The following is a 19,748-nucleotide window of genomic DNA, read 5'->3' as shown; positions in this document are numbered from 1 at the left end:
AACGTATGAGGTCGGCAACGTTGGACGAGTCATAGGAGTATGAACCATGTACCTGGTGGGTGGTGTCCTCTCGTGTGATGGTGCTGTCTGTGTCGATGATCTGGCATGTCTTGCAGAGTTTGCCGTGGCAGTGTTGTGTGGTGTCGTGGACGCTGTTCTCCTGAAAGCTGGGTAATCTGCTGCGAACGATGGTCTGTTTGAGGTTGGGTGGCTGTTTGAAGGCGAGTTGTGGAGGTGTGGGGATGGCCTTAGCGAGGTGTTCGTCGTCATCGATGACATGTTGAAGGCTGCGGAGAACATGGCGTAGTTTCTCCGCTCCGGGGAAGTATTGGACGAAGAAGTGTACTCTGTTGGTTGCGTCCCGTGTTCGGCTTCTGAGGAGGTCGATGCGATTTTTCGCTGTGGCCCGTCGGAACTGTCGATCGACGAGTCGAGCGTCATATTGACAACGGGCGGTTGGAAAGATTATCTGTAATCACCAGGCATTGTTCTCTGACGATGAAGGCAGTAACGTTCAAGGAATCCCACACTTCACCTGACCAAGGAGAAAGCTTCCGAAAACTTGTGATTTTGAAACAAAACTGTTGAACGATAATCTGGTGTTGTCAGATTCCTTACATTTATCATCCCCAGTCCATCACCGGATTCTCCACATCAAGCCTATCGACAATGAATGAGTTCCCTGGTGTAATAGTGCGCGCTACAGACTCTAAAGCTAGTGTTCGGAGTTCGAATTTCGGTGGGACATGATATATTTTTGCCCATATGTTTGCAAATGCAGGGTGAAAAAATAAAATGCCGCTGGAATCCACTCCCTGCTGGTGGGAATTTGCTGCCTCAATCAAAGAGGTTCCAATTGCTTCTATCGGTTTCAGTTCAGAAGCTCAACCGGACTTTTGCTTCCCAAATCAGCAGAAGAGAAATTAGCTTTTTGTTTAATGCACCAAATAACGGTGTTTGCTGAACTTTTCTTTGCAATCTGAATTCAGCAGTCAAGCATGCAGAAATTCAAAACATTGTTTCTTGAAAGGCATGCAATGCTTGGACCGTGTCCTCGCACAAAGTTTACATTTTGTTTTACGCCAATCTTCATGCATCAGTGCCTTGCAATATTTATTCACAGATTATCCGGCAAGACTGTAATAGGAGCTGCGCTGAGCAGAATGAAACAGAAGCAGTGACGAGGGAAGCGATCGGTTTGACTAGGAGCTGTGCGATTGGCTGAGCATCGATACAAAGCAGAAGGAAAAGGGTGGAAGCTGAAGGAAGAGATGAGAAAGGGCCGAGTCAAAGTGGCAGTTTGGAATTGTCCAGTTCTTGCAGCTTTGCTGATGGGAGAGGGTTGGCAACAGCCTCAAGAAGTCAGTGATGCAGCGATATGGCCGTGCTGAAAAAAGAGGCAAATGTCTTTGGATGAAGGGTGCGGCTTTTATTAACCAATGGGTTCCATGGTGTAATGGTGAGCACTCTAGACTCTGAATCTAGCGATCCGAGTTCGAATCTCGGTGGAACCTGATTTGTTTTTGTCCCATTCATTTGCAACTGCAGGTCGAAAAAACAAAATACAGCTGGAATCCACTCCCTGCTGGTGGGAAGTTGCTGCCTCAATCAATGAGGTTCCAGTTGCTTCTATCAGTTTCAGTTCATAAACTCAACCGGACATTTGCTTTCCCAAATTAGCAGAAGTGAAAGTTGTATTTTGTTCAATGCTGAGTTTCACTGCACCAAAGAATGGTGTTTGCTGAACTTTTCTTTGTAATCTGCATTCAGCAGTCAAGCATGTAGAAATTCAAAGCTTTGTTTCTTGAAAGGCAGGCATTGCTTGGATCATGTCCTCGGGCAATGGTTACATTTTCTTTGCAAGAAGTTGCAGTTTTGATGATGGGAGAGGTTTGTCGGTAGCCTCGAGGTGTCAGTGATATGGCATTCTGGCAGTGCTTCGAAAAGCGTCAAGTATCTTTGACTGGTGGGTCCCAGCTGAAGTTGTCAGTTGGTTTCCATCGTGAAATGGTCAGCATTCTGTACTTGGTTTCCAGCGATCCGAATTCAAACCTCGGTGGAACCTCAACTTATGTGCCATTCGTTTGTAACTTTTGGGGAAACAAATAAAAGGCACCTGGAATCCCATCCCTGTTCGTGGGTCGTTCGCAGCCTCAATCAATGAGGCTCGAGCTCCTAGTAAAAATTTGGCCTTTTGTTAAAGGCAAATCGTATTGAACTAACTTGATATCTATGTGCGGAACCACAAGAGATGGGTGAGATCCTGAATGAATATTTCACATCGGTATTTACGATTGAGAAAGGCATGGATGTTCGGGAACTTGGGGAAATAAATAGTGATGTCTTGAGGAGTGTACATATTACAGAGAGGGAGGTGCTGGAAGTCTTAACGCGCATCAAGGTAGATAAATCTCCGGGACCTGATGAAATTTATCCCAGGACGTTATGGGAGGTTAGGGAGGAAATTGCGGGTACCCTAGCAGAGATATTTGAATCATCCACCGCTACAGGTGAGGTGCCTGAAGATTGGAGGGTAGCAAATGTTGTGCCTTTGTTTAAGAAGGGCGGCAGGGAAAAGCCTGGGAACTACAGACCAGTGAGCCTGACATCTGTAGTGGGTAAGTAGTTCGAGGGTATTCTGAGGGACAGGATCTACAGGCATTTGGAGAGGCAGGGACTAATTAGGAACAGTCAGCATGGTTTTGTGAGAGGAAAATCATGTCTCACGAATTTGATTGAGTTTTTTGAAGGGGTAACCAAGAAGATAGATGAGGGCTGTGCAGTGGACGTGGTCTACATGGACTTCAGCAAAGCATTTGACAAGGTACCGCATGGTAGGTTGTTACATAAGGTTAAATCTCATGGGATCCAAGGTGAGGTAGCCAATTGGATACAAAATTGGCTTGACGACAGAAGACAGAGGGTGGTTGTAGAGGGTTGTTTTTCAAACTGGATGCCAGTGTCCAGCGGTGTGCCTCAGGGATCCGTGCTGGGTCCGCTGTTATTTGTTATTTATATTAATGATTTGGATGAGAATTTAGGAGGCATGGTTAGTAAGTTTGCAGATGACACCAAGATTGGTGGCATTGTGGACAGTGAAGAAGGTTATCTAGGATTGCAACGGGATCTTGATAAATTGGGCCAGTGGGCCGATGAATGGCAGATGGAGTTTAATTTAGATAAATGTGAGGTGATGCATTTTGGTAGATCGAATCGGGCCAGGACCTACTCCGTTAATGGTAGGGCGTTGGGGAGAGTTATAGAACAAAGAGATCTGGGAGTACAGATTCATAGCTCCTTGAAAGTGGAGTCACAGGTGGATAGGGTGGTGAAGAAGGCATTCAGCATGCTTGGTTTCATTGGTCAGAACAGTGAATGCAGGAGTTGGGATGTCTTGTTGAAGTTGTACAGGGCATTGCTGAGGCCACACTTGGAGTACTGTGTACAGTTCTGGATACCCTATTATAGAAAGGATATTATTAAACTAGAAAGAGTGCAGAAAAGATTTACTAGGATGCTACCGGGACTTGATGGTTTGACTTACAGGGAGAGGTTAGACAGACTGGGACTTTTTTCCCTGGAGAGTAGGAGGTTAAGGGGTGATCTTATAGAAGTCTATAAAATAATGAGGGGCATAGATAAGGTCGATAGTCAAAATCTTTTCCCAAAGGTAGGGGAGTCTATAACGAGGGGGCACAGATTTAAGGTGAGAGGGTAGAGATAAAAAAGTGTCCAGAGGGGCAATTTTTTCACTCAAAGGGTGGTGAGTGTCTGGAACGAGCTGCCAGAGGCAGTACTAGAGGCGGGTAAAATTTTGTCTTTTAAAAAGCATTTGGACAGTTACGTGGGTAAGATGGGTATAGAGGGATATGGGCCAAGTGCAGGCAATTGGGACTAGCTTAGTGGTATAAACTGGGCGACATGGACATGTTGGGCCGAAGGGCCTGTTTCCATGTTGTAACTTCTATGATTCTATGATTCTATGATAGCGTTTTTGATGAGGTAACGGAGAGGGTTGATGACGGCAATGCGATTGATGTGGTGTATATAAACTTTCAAAAGGCGATTGATACAGTGCCTTACAATAGCCTTGTCATCAAGATTGATACCCATATAATAAAAGGAGCAGTAGCAACATGGAGAGAAAATTGTCTCGGTAACAGGAACCAGAGAGGAGTGATGAACAGTTGTTTTTCGGATTGGAGGGAGGTGTACAGTCATGTTCCCCACAGGTCGGTGCTCGCACCACTGCCCTTTTTGATATTTATTAATGACTTGGACTTGGGTGTACAGGGCACACTTTCCAAATTTGCAGATGACACAAACCTCGGAAGTACAGTGAACAGTGAGGAGGATAGTGATAGACTTCAAGAGGATATAGTAATTTGACGCAGAAAAATGCAAGGTGATACATCTCGGGAGGAAGAAAGAGGAGAAGCAATATAAATTAGAGGGCTCAATTCGAAAAGGGGTACAGGAACAGAGAGATCTGGGGGTATATGTGCACAAATCGTTGAATGTAGCGAGGCAGGTTGAGAAAGCGGTTCAAAAAAGCATACGGGATCCTCGGCTTTATAAATAGAGGTATAGAGTACGAAAGCACGGAATTCATGATGAATCTTTATAAAACATTAGTTCGACCACAACTGGAATATTGTGTCCACATCTGGGCACCGCACTTTCGGAAAAATGTGAAGGCCTCAGAAAGGGTGCAGAAAAGACGAACGAGAATGATTCCAGGGATGAGGGACTTCAGTGACGTGGATAGACTGGAGAAGCTGGGGTTGTTCTTTTTGAAACAGAGAAGATTGAGAGGAGATTTGTTGGAGGTATTTAAAATCATGAGGGATATTGACAGAATAGATGGAGACAAACTGTTCTTATTGGCGGAAACGTAAAGAACCAGAGGGCATAGATTTAAGGTGACTGGCACAAGAACCAAAAGTGACTTGAGGAAAAAACTTTTTTACGCAGTGTGTGTTTAGGAAATGCAATGCAATGCCAGGGGTCGTGGTGGAGGCAGATTCAATCGTGGCTTTCAAGAGGGAACTGTATAAATACTTTAAAGGAAAATATGCCCAGGGCTACGGTGATAGGGCGAGGGAGTGGGATTGGCTGGATTGATTTTGCATAGAGCTGGCAGGACACGATGGGCCGAATGGCCAACTTCCGTGCTGTAACCTTTCTATGAGTCCATCAGCTTAGCCTGTCTTTTGCTTTCCTCAATCTTCAGAAGACAAAGTTGCTTGATGTGCACCGCTGCGCTTCACTGCACCAAAAAATGGTGTTTGCTGAATGTTTCTTTGCAATCTGCATTCAGCAGGCAAACATGGAGAAATTCAAAGCACTGTCTCTTGGAATGCAGGCATTGCTTGGATCGTGTCCTCGCACAAAGTTTACATTTTGTTTTACGCCAATCTTCATGCATCAGTGCCTTGCAATATTTATTCACAGATTATCCGGCAAGACTGTAATAGGAGCTGCGCTGAGCAGATTGAAAGAGAAGCAGTGACGAGGGAAGCGATAGGTTTGACTAGTAGCTGTGTGATTGGCTGAACATCGATACTAAGCAGAAGGAAAAGGGTGGAAGCTGAAGGAAGAGATGAGAAAGGGCCGAGTCAAAGTGGCAGTTTGCAATTGTCCAGTTCTTGCAGTTTTGCTGATGGGAGAGGGTTGGCAACAGCCTCGAGAAGTCAGTGATGCAGCGACATGGCAGTGCTGAGCAAAGAGCCAAATGTCTTTGGATGAAGGGTGCGGCTTTTATCAACCAATGGGTTCCATGGTGTAATGGTGAGCACTCTAGACTCTGAATCTAGCGATCCGAGTTCGAATCTCGGTGGAACCTGGTTTGTTTTTGTCACATTTGCAACTGCAGCTCGAAAAAACAAAATGCAGCTGGAATCCACTCCCTGCTGGTGGGAAGTTACTGCCTCAATCAATGAGGTTCCAGTTGCTTCGATCAGTTTCAGTTCATAAACTCAACCGGACTTCTGCTTTCCCAAATCAGCTGAAGAGAAAGTTGTATTTTGTTTAATGCTGAGTTGCACTGCACCAAAGAATGGTGTTTGGTGAACTTTTCTTTTTCATCTGCATTCAGCAGTCAAGCATGCAGAAATTCAAAGCATTGTTTCTTGAAAGGCAGGCATTGCTCGGATCATGTCCTCGGCCAATATTTACATTTTCTTTGCAAGTAGTTGCAGTTTTGATGATGGGAGAGGTTTGTCGGTAGCCTCGAGGTGTCAGTGATGTGGCATTCTGGCAGTGCTAAGAAAAGAGCCAAGTGTCTTTGAATGATGGATGCCAGCTGAAGGAGTTCGTTGGTTTCCATACTGCAATGGTAAGCATTCTGCACTTGTATTCTAGCGATCCAAATTCAAATCTCGATTAAACCTCGAATTTTGTCCTATTCGTTTGCAAATTGAGGGCAAACAAGGAAAAAGCACTTGGAAACAATCCCTGTTGGTGGGGAGTTCGCAGCTTCAATCAGTGAGGATCGAGCTCTTTTGTTTCCACCCCGAACTTCATGCATTAGTGCCTTGCAATGTTAATGCAATGATTGTCCAACAAGACGAGCTGCGCTGAGCAGTGTGAAACAGAAACAGCAACGAGGGAACCGATGGATTTGACAGTCCCTGTGTGATTGGCTAATCATCTGTTCTTACCAGAGGAAAAAGTGGGGAAGCTGAAAGTATGGATGAGAAAGGGCGGAGCCAAAATGGCAGGTTGGGATTGACCAGTGTTTGCAGTTTTGCTGATGGCAGAGGTTTGCCGTTAGCCTCGTGCAGTCAATGAGACAGCGCCATGGCGATGCTGATAAAGGAGCCCAGTATCTTTGAAGGGAGGAGGCCGCCTACTTTAATGAGTGGGTTCCATGGTGTAATGGTGAGCACTGTGGCCTTTAAATCCAGCGATATGAGTTTCAATCTTGGTAAAACCTCAACTTCTGTTCCATTCGTTTGTAACTTTTGGGGAAACAAACAAAAGGCACCTGGAATCCCATCCCTGTTCGTGGGCAGTTCGCAGCCTCAATCAATGAGGCTCGAGCTCCTTGGATAAATTTGGCCTTTTCTTAAAGGCAAATCGTATTGAACGAACTTGATCGAGTTTTTGATGAGGTAACGTAGAGGGTTGATGACGGCAATGCGATTGATATGGTGTCAATAAACTTTCAGAAGGCGTTTGATAAAGTGCCTCATAATAGGCTTGTCATCAAGATTGATTCCCACAGAATAAAAGGAGCAGTAGCAACATGGATTGAAAATTGTCTCCGTAACAGGAACCAGAGAGAAGTGATGAACCGTTGTTTTTTTCGGATTGGAGGGAGGTGTACAGTAATGTTCCCAACAGGTCGGTGCTCGCACCACTGGCCTTTTTGATATTTATTAATGACTTGGACTCGGGTGTACAGGGCACAATTTCCAAATTTGCAGATGACACAAATCTTTGAAATGTAGTGAACTGTGAGGAGGTCAGTGATTGAACATAAGAACATAAGAAATAGGAGCAGGAGTTGTCCAATCGGCACCTCGAGACTGCTCCGCCATTCAATAAGATCATGGCCGATCTGATCCTAACCTCAAATCTAAATTCATGTCCAATTTCCTGACCGCTCCCCGTAACCCCGAATTCCCTTTACTTCTAGGAAACTGTCTATTTCTGTTTTAAATTTATTTAATGATGTAGCTTCCATAGCTTCCTGGGGCAGCAAATTCCACAGACCTACTACCCTCTGAGTGAAGAAGTTTCTCCTCATCTCAGTTTTGAAAGAGCAGCCCCTTATTCTAAGATTATGCCCCCTAGTTCTAGTTTCACCCATCCTTGGGAACATCCTTACAGCATCCACTCGATCAAGCCCCTTCACAATCTTATATGTTTCAATAAGATCGCCTCTCATTCTTCTGAACTCCAATGAGTAGGGACACAATCCACTCAACCTCTCATCGTATGTCCGCCCGCTCATCCCTGGGATTAACCGAGTGAACCTTCTTTGTACTGCCTCGAGAGCAAGTATGTATTTTCTTAAGTATGGACACCAAAACTATATGCAGTATTCCAGGTGCTGTCTCACCAATACCTTATATAACTGCAGCAATATCTCCCTGTTTTTATATTCTATCCCCCTAGCAATAAAAGCCAACATTCCGTTGGCCTTCTTGATCACCTGCTGCACCTGCATCCTAACTTCTTGTTTTTCTTGCACTAAGGCCCCCAGATCCCTTTGTACTGCAGTACTTTCCAGTTTCTCGCCATTAAGATAATAACTTGATCTCTGATTTTTCCTGCCAAAGTGCATAACCTCACATTTTCCAATTTTTTTTGCAATATTGACTTCCAGAGGATATAGAAATTTAACGCAGAAATATGCAAGGTGACACATCTCGGTAGGAAGAACGAGGAGAAGCAATATATATTGGACGGCTCAATTCGAAATGGGGTACCGGAACAGAGAGATCTGGGGGTATATGTGCACAGATCGTTGAATGTAGCGAGGCAGGTTGAGAAAGCGGTTCAAAAGAGCATACGGGATCCTGGGCATTATAAATAGAGGCATAGAGTACTAAAGCACGGAATTCATGATGAACCTTTGTAAAACATGAGTTCGGCAACAACTGGAGTATTGTGTCCAGATCTGGGCACCGCACTTTAGGAAAAATGTGAAGGCCAAAGAGAGGGTGCAGAAAAGATGAACGAGAATGATTCCAGGGATGAGGGACTTTAGTTTCGTGGATAGACTGGAGAAGCTGAGGTTGTTCTTCTTCGAACAGAGAAGATTGAGATGGGATTTGATAGAGGTATTTAAAATCATGAGGGATGTTGACAGAATAGATGGAGACAAACTCTTCCTATTGGCGGAAGGGTCAAGAACCAGAGGACATCAATTTAAGATGATTGGCAAAAGAACCAAAGGTGACATGAGTGTTTAGGATCTGGAATGCACTGCCAGGGGTCCTGGTTGAGGCAGATTCAATCGTGACTTTCAAAAGGGAACTGTATAAATACTTGAAAGGAATACATTCCCAGGGCTACGGAGATAGGGCGAGGGAGTGGGATTGGCTGGAATGCTTTTGCATGGAGCTGGTATGACTCGATGGGCCGAACGGCCTCCTTCCGTGATGCAACCTTTCTATTAGTCTATCAGCTCAGCCTGCCTTTTGCTTTCCTAAATCCTCAGAAGAGAAAGTTTTTTTTTTGTGCAACGCTGCGCTTCACTGCACAAATGAATGGTGTTTGCTGAATTTTTCTTTGCAATCTGCATTCATCAGGCAAACATGTAGCAATTCAAAGCTCTGTCTCTTGAAATGCAGGCATTGCTTGGATCGTCTCCTCCGGTAAAGTTTACATTTTGTTTTACACCAAGCTTCATGCATCAGTGCCTTGCAATATTTATTCACAGATTATCCGGCAGGACTCCAATCGGAGGTGCGCTGAGCAGATTGAAACAGAAGGAGTGACGAGGTAAGCGATAGGTTTGACTAGGAGCTGTGCGATTGGCTGAGCATCGATACAAAGCAGGAGGGAAAGGGTGGAAGCTGAAGGTGCAGATGAGAAAGGGCCGAGTCAAAGTGGCAGTTTGCAATTGTTATGTACATACACACACACATTCATAGCTGCATACTGACTCACACCCAGACATATACCCACAAATATACACACACCAATAATCTGAAAGTTACACAGGACTACTTGCCAAACAGTGGAAGCATCATGCGATAGAGAGAGCGAAGCGATCCCACAACCAATGGATCAGATCAAAGCTCTGCAATCCTGCCAAACCCAGTTGTGAATGGTGGTGGACAATCAAACAAATAACGGGTGGAATCTCTGTGAACTTTTCCAGCCTCAATGATGGTACATCCCAGCACTTGAGTCAAAAGCGTTTGCAACGATTTTGAGTCAGAAGTGCCGAGTGGATGATCCATCTCGGCCTGTTTCCGAGATCCCCACCATCACAGAAGCCAGTCTAACATCGAGATGAAGAGTAACGCTGAGCGCAGATTTTAAAACCGCTGGAATATCAGTTAAATTTAATTGAGGCAAGTTGGAAACTCCGAGTCAGTTTTACACTATATTATCCGCATTTAATATTGCAGATAAATGAGAAAAAAGTTTGTAAAGGCGGCCAAAATTTAACGTCCCCATCAGAGAGTTGCACTCCGGTCGCCTGTATGATAGGTGGGGATACTCAGTGGTCCGTGGAATGTTGAACAAACTGTCCTCAAATAAATAGTTCAAACTGAGTCACTAAAATATGAAGCACCTGTGGTGAACATACATCCCCTCCCGGCACCAGTTCCTCGTTCGTATCGTGATGAGTGTCAGCGCACTAGAGGCCAGGGTTCATTCACTGATGGTGAATTGAAAGCTGCACTCTCATTTATCTGCAATATTGGATGAGGGAAATACAGTGGAAAACTGAGTCGGACTTTCCACGATTTAATTTCACTGATATTCCAGCGGTTTTAAAATCTACTCTCTGCTTCACTCTTCACCTCGATGTCAGAACAAGAATAATGAGGAAGAAACAAAACGCAGAATCGCGCTGTGAACAGACCCGGGCGAATTCACCAGCCCGAAACAGAAAGAGGCAGTAAACTGCTCATTGTTCCAGGAACATTCTGGAATGCAAAGATAACCCCGGTATCTCTTCTCGACTACAAACCGTCTTCTTGAAACCCCTGCCTCCTCCACCCTCACCACAAAAAGTGCGAGGAGCTCATGAACTACTTTGTCACTAAGATTGTGATCATCCGTTCAGCTGCTGCTTCCCTCCCTTCCCCCAGCCCACCACGTCACGGTTCCCACCTGAACTCGCATTTTTCTCTCCTACCTCCCCTCATGCTTTCTCCGAGCTCATCTTGACCAGAACACCCACATCCTCCTCCATCGACCCTCTTCCCACCAAACTGCTGACCACGCAATTTGATTTCCTGGCCTCCATGTTAGCGGATATTGTTAACGGTTCCCTCTCCTCAGGTCCTGTCGTCCTCCCTTTCAGGCTCTGAGTTCAGGGATTCCCTCCCTAAACATCTGCTCCTTTTAGACCATCCTTAAAACCTCCGTCTCTGACCAAGTTTTTGGCCACCTGTTCAATTATCTCCTTTTTTGGCTCGGTGTGAAATGTTTTTTGAAAATCGCCCCGGTGAAGCTCCTCCTTGTTTAATTCACAAATGAGGTAAATATCACACAGGAGACTCGGACAAAGAAGGCTTAGTTGGGAGTCGGACACAAGATCTCCTGTTTATTGGACAAGACAGGCGAAGGCAGGGAGCCAAATCAAGCAGCAAATTGCGTCCCCTGCTTTCCCTGATATCCATCATCTACCTGTCACTGTCTGTTGAAATTTGAGGCCGTTTTGTATTGTTCTACTCCTCTTGTCTATTTCCCTGTGTTTACCCATAATGTCTGTATCTCTCGCTGTTTTTATCTCTCTGTGTCCAACTGTGGGTTGTCTCTGAACGAACACGTGTGTTTGTGTCTGTTTGTTTGTTACATGAAACAAATGAGAGGATCAGACAATTCTCCCTCTGACACTGGGGGAATAATGAGTCAAACTTTACAACAAGATATTGTTTATTGTGATGCAGCAAAGGAAACATTCCATCTTGAATGATTTTGATTCACTTATGTACAAATAGGAACTGTAACCCCAACGTGTTTCAGACGCGGCGCCTTTAAATTGATATCAGACACGCTAACATTGCAGCACAAGGTGTTGGCAGCGCGCTGATGACCTTCGTGTGTATATGGGCCTTTCAGACACTTCGTGTGACACAAGATCTTTCCAATCCCCGCCAACTCCGAGACAACGAGACATCCGTCAGAAGCAGCATTCACCACCAGGGCAGACACCTTTGCCGGACTGCAGCAAACCTAATGCTGAAAATAAAAAGCAGCATGGACAGTATCTGGAAAACAGTTACCCTTTCCGTGTTCAGACTTTAGTTAGAACTGTAAACAGGGCTTTTGGTAGATATAAACTGGGTGTGCATGTATGAGTGCGCTGTTGTTTTATTAACTTTCGGAATGCACATGTGAGTGCGACGTTTATATATGAACTGTGGGGGTGTGTGTTTGAGTGTGATGTTTATATATGAACTGCGGGGGTGTGTGTTTGAGTGCGATGTTTATGTATGATGTGAGGAATGAAATGGAGGGGCAATTCCACCCGAGGTTATGTTTTCTTCCAAGACGATGATACAAAGTCCAACTTGAGGAGGTGCTGAAATAGTTCAGTTGGGAGAGCGGGAGACTGAAGATCCAAAGATCCCTGATTTAATCCTGAGTTTCAGCACTTTTTATTTACAACCTCTCTAGTTTTATATAGAAACAGGAATCAATGTTTAAGGGATGTGGCGCGCAGTGTTAATGGAAACAGTGTCACGAAATTGGATGCTTTATTCTGTTCCTTCTCCAACACAGACTCTTATCGATAGATTTGTGCATTCGCCGAGTTAAAAATGGGTTCCTCAGTGATACAAATAAAGCGGTAACAATCCCGAAACCCCAGCGGGTATATTTGTTCCGACACTTAATGACGGTCTCGATTTCCATTGAAATTTGCAATCAGCAAAACCAAGCCGTTGTTTTGAGTTTGACAAAGTAAATTATGTACTTGACTGGTTCTTGAAAAAGATCAATATGGGGTTTTTCTTACCCGTACAGATATATAATTAAATACATTCGGTCATTTCGCAAATGATGTTTGCATAAATAAATCGCAGTATCTGTGGAGAGCATGATGGCTCTCTTCTCGAAGCATTGAGTTGCGTGAGCGACCGGCGCTACAGAACTGCGAATGGCGGTTGAAAGGTGAACATTTGGCAAGTTGGGGCAGCGCAGCAAGATCCGAAGTGTTCCGCCTTGATCTTAATAGTTATGTTGAAACATGCGATTGAATCGAGTAGGGGATCAATGTAAAGTGCGCCTGTGGCGCAAAAGTAGCGATTACAGGCCATGAACGAATGGTCTGTCAAATTTTCGTGGCGCAGGAAGCTGTGTGCGGATGAGTCAGATTTTAAAGCGCGTGTGTAGGAAAGTAAAGTGCGATGTTGTGTGTGAGAAGAGCACAAAAAAGTTGTGCTTGAAGCTGCGCCCTTGAGGAAATTTCAGGTTGTCAGAAAAACGGCAAAAGTAAAAGCTCTGCGGGGACGTGGGTTAGAATCCCACCGCTGCCAGCATTTCCAGTTCTTGCTATTTTTTCCTCATCACCAAACATCCTTCTTTTCCAAGCAGCACCGGGCGCGACATTGCTGTTGTTTGGGCATGACTGCCTCAACTGATGCGCGTCGCCTTGATCGGATCCTGGTCCATACTCTGCGTTGCGGTCGCAGCAAGTTCGGTTTGAATACGAGCTACAGTATAGTTTCGTTTACCTCTTTTGTTCTCTGCCACACACACTAATAGAATGCAGCAAGAAATCAATCTTTTGCACAAGAAATAAATATTTTTTGTTGCTGGCAAAAACCTAACCATTGTTTCAAATCCAGCACTCTCACATGCCTGTACTTGATGCTCCACAGTTCAAACTCGCCTGTTTTCCCCACTTTTGCTTCCTTCCACAGTCAATAGGAAGCCTTTCCTTTCTTCCTTCCATTTCATGGAAACTTTCCTGCGGCATTGCCGACTCTAACATTCACTTTCATGATCTCACGCCTTCAAGTTTGCTCTGCGACGACCGCTGTTTCGATTGGGCAGATGTCCGATTCGCACCAATGTTCATTTGCGCCTTGAAACCAGTCGACACATTTCGATCTGCGTGACCGCTCGACAGACAAACACGACGAAAGCAGGGCTGGCGTCTGGAAAGACAGCCGCCCGATTGTTCACGAATTTTAATTGTCGAATCTTGTGATCCAGGTGATGGTAACTGAAGAACTGGTTTTTGTTTTGATGCTTTTTTGCTATTTTTCTGTCAGCAGTTGAGTTGCGTGACCGACGTGCAGCGCTGCAGAGCTGCGAATGGCGGTTGAGACGTGCACATTTGGCAAGTTGGGGCGGCGCAGTAAGATCGGAAGTGTTCCGCCTTGATCTTAATAGTTCTGTTGAAACATGCAATTCACATCCCTACCGATTCTTCTTCCCCTTCACTTTCCTCTGACCCCATTCCTCCCTCCAATCTCTTTGTCGTATTTTCATTCTTCCGTCTGATCTTCCCCTCTCTGAAACCGAACGTCAGTCCTCAGTAAAAGCCTCAGCGTCATCCTCATACGCCCCCACCTCAATGAGTTTCCAGCAAGATATTATGCTGAGCTCTTCTTCCGTGGCCTTCACATCCGCGCCCATTTCTTTGGCCAGGACTCTTCCCCCCGCACAGCGGACCCTTTCTCCCATCTTCAGAATTTTCGGTCCACCTGGACCCCTCCCTCTATCCTCTTACCCTCACTTGATCTTATCATTGGGAACTGCAGGTAATACATCGGAAGTCTCAATTTCTCTGGTTCCCTCACTCAATCTGATCGACTTCCCTCTGAACTTGCCGCACTCCGTTCTCTCAGTTCCAACCCTGACATTGTCATTCAACCGGCTGACAAGGGTGGCGCTATTTTCGTTATGAGGCGAACAGACCTCGACCTTGCGGAGGCTGAGCGCCAACTCTCTCATACTTCCTCGGACCTTCCCCTGGACCGTGACCCCACCACCGAACATCAAGCCATAGCTTCCCACACCGTCACTTTCCTCATCTCCTCTGGAGATCTTCCCCCAACGGCCTCCAACATCACAGTCCCCCAACCCCGCAAAGCCCACTTCTTCCTCCTTCCGAAGATCTACAAACAGCACTGACCTGGTAGATCCATTGTCTCAGCCTGTTCTTGTCCCACGGAATCAATTCCTTCCTATTCCGATTCTATTTTCTCTCCACTCCTCCAGTCTATTCCGACCAACATCTGCGACTCCTCCGACACCCTCCACCACTTAAACAGTTTCTTTTCCACAGACCTAACTTTCTCCTTTTTACCATGGACGTTCCGTCCGTTCACACATCCACCTGCAACCAGGACGGCCTCTGGGCCGTCCGCCTTTTCCATAAACGAAGGGCCAACCGATCCCCATCCACCACCACCTTCCGCCTGGCTGAACTTGTTCTTACGTTGAACAACGTCTCCTTTGACTCCACTCATTTCCTCCAAATAAAAGGTGTTACCGTGGGCTCCCCTATGGGTCCTAGCTATGCCTTCCTTTTTGTTGGATATGAGGAACATCCTTTGTTCCAGTCCTACTCAGGTCCCCTCCCTCACCTCTTTTTCTGGTACTTTGATGACTGTTTCGATGCCGGTTCCTGCTCTCACCCCGAACTGGGAAATGTCATGAAGATTGCATCCAATTTCCACCCTTCCCTCGCCTTCTCACGATCCATCTCCGAATAGTCCCTTCCCTTCCTCGACTTCTTTGTCTACATTTCCAGGGATAGGCTGTCAACCACTGTCAACTAAAAGCCCACCGACCCTCACAGCTACTTTGATTACACATCCTCCCACCCCGCTTCCTGTAAGGACTCGATTCCCTTCTCCCAGTTTCTCCATCTCCTTCACATCTGTTCTCACGATGCCACCTTCCACACCAGTGCTTCCGAAATACCTTCCTTTTTTCTCAACCGATAATTCCCCTCCACTCAAGTTAACAGGCCCTTGACCGTGTCCGTCCCAGTTCCTCCACTTCTGCCCTCACCCTCTCCCTCCCAGAACCATGATAGGGTTCCTCTTGTCCTTCCTTTCCACACCACCAGCCTCCACATTCAAAGTACCATCCTCCCCCATTTCAACCACCTGCAGCACAATCCCACCACCAACCACATCGTCTCCTCCACTCTCCTTTCAACAATCTCAAGCGACTGCTCTCTCCTCGACACGCTGGTCCACTCTTCCATCACCCCCAAAACCCGCTCTCCTCCCACAGCACCTTTCCATGCAAGTGCAGGAGATGCAACAGGAAGGGAGGAAGAAGAGTGGCAGGGCTATAGTGATTGGGGATTCAATTGTAAGGGGAACAGGTGGGCGTTTCTGAGGCCGGAAACGTGACTGAAGGATGGTATATTGCCTCTCTGGTGCTAGGGTCAAGGATGTCACGGAGCGGCTGCAGGGCATTCTGGAGGGGGAGGGTGAACAGACAGTAGTCGTGGTCCATATTGGTACCAACGACATTTGTAAAAAAAGGGATGAGGTCCTGCAAGGTGAATTTAAGGAGTTAGGAGATAAATTTAAAAGCAGGATTTCAAAGGTCGTGATCTCAGGATTATTTCCGGTGCCACGTGCAAGTGAGAAGAGAAACAGGAGAATAGACAGGATGAATGCGTGGCTGCAGGGATGGTGCAGGAGGGAGGGATTTGGTTTCCTGGGACATTGGGGCCGGTTATGGGGAAGGTGGGACCTGTACAAGCGTGACGGGTTACACCCGAGCAGGACCGGGACCAATGTTCTCGCGGGGGTGTTTGCTAGTGCTGTTGGGGAAGGTTTAAACTCGAGTGGCAGGGGGATGGGAACCTGAGCGGGGAGTCAGAAGAGAATAAATTTGAGAGCAGCAAGAGAGGGGAAGACCCAGGGGAAATCTACAATACAAATAGTACAAACAGTTGTTCAAGAACAAGTGAAAGGGAAAAGCGTGGAGCAGCGGAAAGTAAGTGTACTTTAGGCACGACAGATAAAGTAAAAACTAGAAGGCGTAAGGCGATTAACACAGCATCAAAGCTGTGGCAGCGGGTTGGAACCTAAGCAGGGAGACAGAGGAAATCGCGTCAAGAAGGGACAGAAGGTATGGAGTAAAAGGTAAAGTGTTAAAAAAGGAAAAAGCGAGAACTAAGTGTACAAAACATATTTGAAAGTTCTTTATCTGAATGCACGTAGCATTCGTAACAAAATGGACGAGTTAACGGCACAAATAACTACATTTGGGTATGATCTTGTGGCCATTACAGAAACATGGCTGCAGGGTGACAACGACTGGGAATTAAATATGCCAGGAGATTAAACTATCAGGAAAGACAGGCAGGATGGAAGGGCAGGTGGGGTGGCTATGTTAATAAGGGAAGAAATCACTGTAATACTGTAATACAGAGAAATGATATTGGGACAAAGGATCCGGACAATGAAACTGTTTGGGTAGAGATAAGGAATAATAAGGGGAAAAGAGCATTAGTGTGCGTAGTATATAGGCCTCCTAATAATTGCAACTCTGCTGGAAGAAGTATTAATCAGGAAATAGTCGGGGCATGTAATAAGGGAACAGCTATAATTATGGGGGATTTTAACTGTCATATTAACTGGAGAAATCTAATTGGGCAGGGCAGCCTTGAGGAAGAGTTTATTGTGTGTATTAGGGATGGATTTCTTGAGCAGTATGTTACTGATCCTACAAGGGGGCAAGCAACCTTGGAACTGGTCCTGTGTAATGAGCTTGGATTAATTAATAATGTCCTAGTTAAGGATCCCCTTGGAATGAGTGACCATAACATGGTAACATTCCATATCCAATTAGAGGATGAGAAGGTAGGTTCTCAAACAAGCGTACTGATCTTGAATAAAGGAGACTATGATGGTATGAGAGCGGAATTGATTAAAGTGGAGTGGGAAAATAGATTATAGGGTAAGACGGTACATGAGCAGTGGTGTTCATTTAAGGGGTTATTTTACAACTTTCAAAACAAATATATTCCACTGAGGAAAAAAGGTTGTAAAAGAAATAACAGCCATCCGTGGCTAAGTGAAGAAATTAAGGATAGTATCCGACTAAAAACAAGGACATGTAAGGTAGCCAAACTTAATGGGAGGACAGAAGATTGGGACGTCTTCAGAAGACAGCAAAAAATAATTGAAGGATTGATTAAGAAAGGGAAGATAGATTATGAAAATAAATTAGCTAATAATATAAAAACAGATGGCAAGAGTTTCTATCGTTATATAAAAAGAAAAAGGGTGGCTAAGGCAAACGTGGAGGATGTGACCGGGAAATTAATGGTGGGAAACATGGAGATGGCAAAAATGCTGAACAAATATTTTGTTTCAGTCTTTCCGGTAGAGGACACAAAGAATATCCTAACACTGGACAAATAGGGGGCTCTCGGGGGGAGGAGCTAACTACGATTAAAATCACTAAGGAATTGGTACTCAGTAAATTAATGGGACTCAAGGTGGATAAATCCCCTGGACCTGATAGCTGACATCCTAGGGTCTTGAGGGAAGTGGCAGTGGGGATTGTGGATGCTTTGGTAATAATTTTCCAAAATTCTCTGCACTCGGCAAAGGTCGCGGCAGATCGGAAAACTGCTAATGTAACACCCTTATTTAAAAAAGGTAGCAGGCAGAAGGCTGGAAATTATAGACCATTTCGCCTCACATCCGTGGTGGGTAAAATTTTGGAGTCTATTATTAAGGAGACAGTTGCGGAACATTTGGATAAACATAATTTAATAGGATAAAGTCAGCATGGCTTTACAAAGGGGAAGTCATGTCTGACAAATTTGCTTGAGTTCTTTGAGGACATAACGTACAGGGTGGATAAAGGGGAACCAGTGGACGTAGTGTAATTAGACTTCCAGAAGGCATTGGACAATGTGCCACATAAAAGATTATTGCTCAAGATAAAGAATCACTGGATTGGGGGTAATATTCTGGCATGGGTGGAGGATTGGTTACCCAACACGCAGCAGAGAGTTGGGATAAATGGTTCATTCTCGGACTGGTAACCAGTAGCCAGTGGTGTTCCGCAGGGGTCCGTGCTGGGTCCCCAACTCTTTACAATCTATGTTAACGATTTGGAGGAGGGGGCCGAGTGTAACATATCAAAGTTTGCAGATGATACAAAGATGGGAGGGAAAGTAGAGAGTGACATCAATAACCTACAAGGGGATGGAGACAGGCTGGGTGAGTGGGTGGAGATTTGGCAGATGCAATACAATATTGGAAAATGTGAGGTTATGCACTTTGGCAGTAAAAATCAGAAAGCAAGTTATTATCTTAATGGCAAGAAACTGGAAAGTACTGCAGTACAAAGGGATCCTGGGGTCGTAGTGCAAGAAAATCGAAAAGTAAGTATGCAGGTGCAGCAGGTGATCAAGAAGGCCAACGGAATGTTGGCTTTTATTGCTAGGGAGATAGAATATAAAAACAGGGAGGTATTGCTGCAGTTATATAAGGTATTGGTGAGTCCGCACCTGGAATACTGCATACAGTTTTGGTGTCCATACTTTCGAAAAGACATACTTGCGCTCGAGGCAGTGCAAAAAAGGTTCACTCGGTTCATCCCGGGGATGAGGGGGCTTACTTATGAGTAGAGGTTGAGTTGATTTTGGACTCAACTCATTGGAGTTCAGAAAAATGAGAGGTGATCTTATTGAAACATATAAGATTGTGAAGGGGCTTGATCGGGTGAATGCGGTAAGGATGTTCCCAAGGATGGGTGAAACTGGAACCAGTAGCCATAATCTTAGAATAAGGGGCTGCTCTTTCAAAACTGAGATGAGGAGAAACTTCTTCACTCAGAGGGTAGTAGGTCTGTGCAATTTGCTGCCCCAGGAAGTTGTGGAAGCGACATCGTTAAATAAATTTAAAACAGAAACAGACAGTTTCCAAGAAGTAAAGGGAATTCGGGGTTACGGGGAGCGGGCAGGAAATATGACATGAATTTAAATTTGAAGTTAGGATCAGATCAGCCATGATCTTATTGAATGGCGCAGCAGGCTCGAGGGGCCGATTGGCCTACTCCTGCTGCTAATTCTTATGTTCTTATGTTCACCTCCTCCTTTCCCACCTATCACG

At 45.3% G+C, this 19,748-nt stretch overlaps 2 non-coding genes across 2 annotated transcripts; both read left to right on the top strand.

Moving 5' to 3' along the window:
- Window positions 1-1,442: 1,442 nt before the first annotated feature.
- On the top strand, window positions 1,443-1,514 carry trnaq-cug (transfer RNA glutamine (anticodon CUG)). Its single transcript has one exon. It is a non-coding gene; the product is annotated as a tRNA-Gln (tRNA).
- A 4,259-nt stretch (window positions 1,515-5,773) lies between these two features.
- trnaq-cug (transfer RNA glutamine (anticodon CUG)) lies at window positions 5,774-5,845 on the top strand. The gene has a single exon. It is a non-coding gene; the product is annotated as a tRNA-Gln (tRNA).
- Window positions 5,846-19,748: the final 13,903 nt, after the last annotated feature.

The sequence above is a fragment of the Heptranchias perlo genome, chromosome 35 (genome assembly GCF_035084215.1).
Source record: "Heptranchias perlo isolate sHepPer1 chromosome 35, sHepPer1.hap1, whole genome shotgun sequence".
NCBI classification, from domain to species: Eukaryota; Metazoa; Chordata; class Chondrichthyes; order Hexanchiformes; family Hexanchidae; genus Heptranchias; species Heptranchias perlo.
This window is presented reverse-complemented; position numbering and strand designations above follow the sequence as displayed.